Here is a 7,118-nt window from a genome sequence, read left to right as displayed (position 1 = left end):
TCCAAAAGGCATCCTTGAGGAAGTTCTCTGTAACACAGAGACATGATTTCATAGCTCGATTTCATGTCTGCTTGTTTATTGGAATGAACATAACCCCAAGAAGAGGATGACCTGTGTATACCATCACACCAGACCTGTGCTCTATGCATCCCTGTATTTGTGGCTTATGTTTTATTGATCAGAAAGCCTGAAGAATGAAAACTTAGACCTTTTCTATGGCATCTGTCTAGAGTAGCATATATATATACATGTATATGCACATATATATGTGTGTATATATATGTATGTATATATATGTATAAAACAATCATATATGTAGAAGAAAAGGTCACAGATATGCTAGGATATTCATAGTTACACTTTTATGACAGTAAATGAAAATAAGGTAAACAAATGAAATGAAATAATATCGATCCACAAAAACAATAAATATGACAAATTCAGAGGAACTTTGGACAGTTTGTATGAACTGATGCAAAATGAAGAAATCAGAACCAAGAGATATAATTGTCATTATTATAATACTCATAATAATGTAAAGGAAAGCAACAATAAAAGACAACAGAATTCAGATTATTGCAATAGTCATAACCACAGAAGACTTATAATGGAACATATGTCCTTCTTTATGCAGAGGTAGTAGAACAGAAAAGGCAAACACAGTATGTCTTGTCAGACAAATCTGATGGGTCAGTGTTTTTTGTGTAGGCTTCATTTTGTTTTAAGGAAGAATTCTTTAGGGGGTGAAGTACAGGGAAGTGGAAATGATAGGGAAAAATGTCTCAAAATATGAATCAAGTACATACAGAATGACCTGGAAAATTTGTGTTATTTTAAGCTATTAAAAAGGGCAGATAGGTGGAGCAGTGGATACAGTGCCAGGCCAAGAATCAGGAACTCATTTTCCTGAGTTCAAATATGCTCAGACATATATTAGCTGTGTGACCCTTCAGCAATTCACCTAACTCTATTTACCCCAATTTCCTCATCAGTAAAATGGAGTGGAAAAGAAACGCAAATCACTTTAACATCTTTTCCAAGAAAATCCCAAGTGGGGTGCAAAGGAGTCAGATATAACTGAAATGACTGAACAAAAGTACCAACAGGCTTTTAAAACTTTCGCTATTAGAACTTAAAATTATACTACAACTTTAGTGACCCCTTTGGACTTGTCTTCAACATAGAGTTCCATGTGCTCTTATTTTACCTTCCATTTAATGGCAATCCTCCCAAACAATTATTGACCTATCTGACATTAATAATGAGTGTCTACCTAACCAAAACTTCTTTTCTTGACAAGAATGTCCTTTGGGACAGACGCCAAAGCATTCCCAAAGAACAGATAGATTACATCTATTGCTCCTTTCTTGTCTATGTATCCTGTCACTCCACTATAGCAAGAAATTAAATTGGTTTGGCACAATTTGCTCTTTACAAAGCAAGGTTGATTGTTCCCCAGTACTTTGTCCCCTTCTAGGTGAGTACAAATTAATTTTGAGATGATTTGTTCTGGAATGTTCCCAGATACTGAATTCTTCAGTTGGTCAATCTATAATTATCAGGGTCACCTTTCTTTCTTCTTAAAAAATGCCCTGTCTCTGTCCATCCCTATCTCTGTCTCTCTCTCTATCTCTGTCATCCAGCCTTGGCTGTGTAGGCATAGACATAAATATTTTCCCATTTTTTTGACATTTCTGTCTTTTAGTATTTTCTATTTGATCTCTCAGCTAATTCAGATTTTTACTTTTATCACCTAGAAAACTTCTGGCAAGTTTGTGCCACATACTCCTGCAGTCCTGAATAAAAATAGCCTGCTAAATTTTTGCCACTTTTTCCCTCTCATTTAGCACTGTATTCTTGCCTCCCTGATCAGGCACTCTGACTTAACTGAACTAAGTAGAGCATTTTGTGCTCATTTACCAAGGATGTGTTCATTTTCTATAAAAGAAAAAAAAGAGCAAAAAAGGTATACAGGACAGAAGGATTCAATGAATTATTCTTTAAAGTATAAACTTGGCAAGCTGCTTAAATTGAGCTTCAGTTTCCTCATCTGTAAAATGAGTGTTTAAAAAATCTTAAGTATGCCATAGAGCTGTTCTAAGGACCCAATGGCATAACATATACAAAGGTCCTTTGTAATCATGAAATACTATTTAAATATAAGGGATCATTACTATTATTCATTATTGTTAGCCAAGGTTCAAATGCCACATAACTTTCCTGATAACTGTCCCATAATATGCATGTGTTTTTGTGTTTGTAAATTCTTTGAAAATAATTTCCATAAATCCTCTTCATCTAGAAGCAGATGATACATATGTGTGTGGATATGTATATGTGGATGTTCATATGGATATGGCTATGGATATTATATACATATATATTTATATATGTGTGTGTATATATATGTGTAAATATATACATGTTACTAATACATATACATATTCCTTTAAAGTTTTCAAATAACACAAAGAGCAGAGGGAGTCCTAATATACTGGAAGACAGGATGCGGATTCAAAATAATCTTAACATGTCAGCATAAGATGATACAGAAAAGGAATATTTGGAAAGTCCTATACTACTGTAAAAGAAACTGACTAGACTTAGGCTAGGTGTCACATGTTTCAAAAGGTATTCATGTGGAAAAAACACTAGGGCTTTCCTGAGTGGTGAGATAAATCCAACAGTACATTGTGACTACTAGAAAGCTGGAGTTGTCTTAAATTACATAAAAAGAATTTCACAGATGGAAAAGACAACATTGACCATTTAATTCAAATCCACAATAGAAAAAGAACATCTGCAATGTAATAAGTGATCATCCCAATTTCCTTTAAGGATCTCCAGTGAGTGGAAACTCACTACCTCCCTCAGCATCCAATTCTATTTTTGAATATCCCCAATTGTTAGGACAATTTTCCTTACATTAGATTTAAATTTGCCTCTCTGAAACTTGTATCTGTTGATCATAATTCTGTTTTCATGAGCCAAACAGAACAAGTCTAATCCCCTTTCTAGTGATACTTGAAGGCACTTATCAAGTATTTTCTCCAAAAGGCTAAACATCCCCAATTCCTTCAATCAGTGTTCATAACATTTGAACATGAGGTTTAACCTTTTTGATTTATGTCCTCTAACGTTGAAATTTGCTCTCCAGAAAAAGAACTTGATGTCCCACTGACCCCTATCTAGGTCCATAGAACATATGAAATATGGGTTTGCAGTCCTAAGTTTCCTCTTTCAAGAGTACACTTACAGATAGGATTGTGAGGGGATTTAAAACCATAAAATAAAAGTATGGATTGAAGTAACTGGAAAATGATTAGCCTAAAAAAGAAAAGAGTGATCAGGAGGAAGTGGTGAGGGGAGAGGCTCATAGCTGAAGGATTGTCATGGGGGAATATAGAGTAAATTTATTCTACTTGGTATTTTAGGGCCAGAACATGAACCAAATGACTGTAAGTTAAAGGGAAGCAAATTTCCACTGAATGTTTAGGAAAAAAAATAACTTTCTTCCAAACTGGGGACTGTCCAAAAGTAGAATAACATGAGAAATGAGTACTGCCTAGTGATATAATGAATTACCAGTCACTGAAAGTTTTTATGTGAAGGCAGGATAATCAATTATTTGGGGAGTTAACCTAAATCATGATATATTTGGGGGAGTGACTAGATCACATGAGGTTCCTTACAACTCTAGGATTCTGTGATATATGATGCCTAAAGGTTATATATTAGATTTAAAGAAGTAACCTTTACATTCCCCTGAAATTCCATGATAATGATGTATATGACTTGTGTGACAATGCATTTTAAAACTTAACAAATACGAGTATTAAATATATTGAGCCAACTATTCCTAGTGACTAGGTGAGTCTCAGACTGTTAATTACAAACCTCTGGGAGCTGCATTAATTCTTTCATGTCAACTCCAATGCCAGAGAGGGGCACTGAAGCAATAATTTATGGAATAGTCCCATAATGATCTAGAAGAGTTGGGGGCAGGCTTCCACAGCGCACAAAACTTAAAAACCAGACTATCCAATCACCTTTTTGTTATCAGAAGGACACATAGACACACTGCTTGGAGTCCTTATTTAGGCAGAATCACTGGTTCTTTATTCAGTTTTTAAAACATGGAAAGGTGGTACAGAAAGTACATATAGCTAGAAAAACAGATAAGTTGTTGGTGCATGATTACTCCATCTATATCCTGGAACTAACATTCTCCTCCACACACTCATATTCTCTCTCTCTCTTTCCCTCACTCACAAACAAACACACACACATACACACACACACACACACACACACACACACACCTTTCTATGTTTCAGAGATATGTGTTATTTTTTACATTATATTTATAGATTATCCCTCCTCCATGATAGATCTCTTATAACAAAGAAAAACAGTTAAGTGACTGTAACAGCTAGGACCCTGACATACAGTGGAGGGCCTGCTGTACAGGTTCTTAGATCTGCTTCTCTAAAAGAAAAGTAACTTTTGAGAGTTCAACAGTCTACTTCAATCAAGCACATAGATCATTCACTTAGTTCAGGGGAATAAATCAGCACCCTGAACTTCAGAGAAAATACAAACAGAGAAATAAAGACCAACAGGCAGGGCTTCCAACTGTCTGACCATAAGCAATGCACACACCACAGATCAACAGACATATAGAACCGTTTGACTGTTACATACATACATACTTACCAGAGAGAGAAGCACCAACATTTGGGTTTTCAAAGCCGATGTCTCTTAGGAGCTTCCTAATGTCTGATCTGGCCAAACAAATACTTCCAATGAGTAAGCCCCAAAACACAACCTCACCTCAGAGTATTTTATACATTTTTCAGAGCCCAGAGGGCATCACAACCCTTGAGAACCAGTGCCTCATTAGAAATGAACAAAAAGTGTGGGCCTTCCTACAAAACAAATCTTCCCTATTCAAGCTATCGTTAATGGGGCAGGCCCATTAATGGGTCGAGGAAGATCTTTAACTCTCATCAACATAATTAACATTACAGTGACAAGTGACTATATCTGAAAATGCATGTAGCATTCTATATCTCTAGCATCCCAAACATTTCTATTTTTTTTAATTAACAGAAAGAAATTTGTATTCTATCCCACTGGAGGAAAGAGAAAGGGTAAAGGAAAGGAGAAGAAGTAGAAGGGGAAGGGGGAAAGAAGAAAGAAAAAGGCAAAGGAAAGGAAAAATTCCTTATAAAAAATGTGTAATTAATCAAAATAAATTCCCTTGCATATATTGTATGCAAATATAAGTGTGTGTCCTAATCAATCACTTAAATATTTAATAAGTACCAACTATGTGCCTGGCATTGTGTTAAGTGTTGGGTATACAAAAAATGTCTGAAGACAGTCTCTGCCCCTCAAAGAACATACAATCTAACTATAGTAGTCAATGTTGGCTTGACTGTAGTGGCTCTACAAAGCTGGAAAGTCTCTACATATTGTGATTCTGTTTGATGTCTAATGACTTTTTTCTGCCAAGTTTACATACCATCATCACCAGATTATTGGGGCATTAGGTAATGATTTTCTTTTTTTATTGATGACAGCAAATCCAGAAATGGATCATGATCTTTATCAGTAAAGAAATCACACACATTGATTAATTCATTGGTAATTTCAATACTAAATTGTGTATGTTAATAATAGCAATATAATACATATTGTGTTAAGAACCTCTGTACCGGTTCAGAGGGAGAAATGAATATCATCATCATCCCTAACCATAATTGAGCATACAATACATTAGGTTGAGAAAATGCCAACATGATTCTTCCATGATGAGAAGCATTCATGACATGACTCGCATCTGAGGATTCCATAATCATGTGATTCTAATGCTATTAACCAGATGCACCAGAAAAGGCTTAAGGTAGAAGGATTTGTGCTGAGTTGTCAAGGATGTGCGGGAATAGGCACTAATATTCTTATCTAAGGAGCTAGCAGGACAAAGGTGATTGGAAAGAAGAAGATGGAGAGCCCTCTGTCAGCATTGATTCTTGCTGAGGGTGTGAGGAGAAGTCATATTCTCAGAAAAGCACATCTTTCAGGGATATAAAAAGCATCAATGATGTAAGCCACTCTCACAGTTTTGTTACTTAGAACATACCTCTTTGACTGCTTAGGGACTTATTTTTTGCCTCTTTGAGGTGTGATTAGATTTAGAATTGATCATGCATCTAGAACAGGGGCAGAGAACCTGCAGCTTCAAGGTCACATGCTGCCTTCTAGGTTCTTGAGTGCAGCCTTCTGACTGAGGTCCAAGTTTTACAGAACAAATCCTTTTATTAAAGGGATTTGTCCTGTGAAGTTTGGATTCAGTCAAAGGACTATACTTGAGGACCCTAGCAGGCCAAATATGGCCTCAAGGTTGACATTCCTGATCTGGAACAATGAGTGATTATAATGCTGCCAGAGAGAAATATCACTAACATTAAAATACATTTGTTGGTCAATGAAACTGCAAAGGGGATGTGATATACATGCCATATGATCCAAGTTTTTTAAAGTAGATGGAATCTCAAAAGATCATTAGGTACAGGATCTAGGCTTTAGGCTAATATATTTTTTATTTTTCTTATTTTTGAGATGAGAGTCACAAGTTCCAAAGGTTTTAATGAATTGATCAAAACCGCATAGCTAAAATGAAGCAGAGTTAGGACAAAATCTGAGGTCTTTTATTTCCTAATGTGGTGATTTTTATGTTACCAACTACATTGTCTCTCATAACATAATTTGTTTGAATTGCAAAGTATATATTAGCATACTTTATATTCAACATTTAGCATAAAATGTGCTAAAGCATGTTTTATAACCCACAGTGCATAATACTGTTTTTGTAAAATTATTATAATTACTGTTAATAAAGTAAATCAAAATTAGAGTTATAGGGAAATGAAAAATGACTTCAAAGAAGAATTTCATCATTTCCAATGTGAAGTTACATGAAAAATACAAAAACAACAAAGGCATAAGGGAAAAGTATCATTAATAAATAATTGAAAATGTCAAAGAAACTTAAGGATAAATAACAGGAAAAAAGCAAGGAGATAGTGCGATCTACCTAGTCAGGGGAGAAAAAA

This window comes from Notamacropus eugenii, chromosome 3, assembly GCF_028372415.1.
Source record: "Notamacropus eugenii isolate mMacEug1 chromosome 3, mMacEug1.pri_v2, whole genome shotgun sequence".
Classification (NCBI taxonomy): Eukaryota; Metazoa; Chordata; class Mammalia; order Diprotodontia; family Macropodidae; genus Notamacropus; species Notamacropus eugenii.
The sequence above is the reverse complement of the archived record's forward strand: the minus strand, read 5'-3'. Positions refer to the sequence as shown.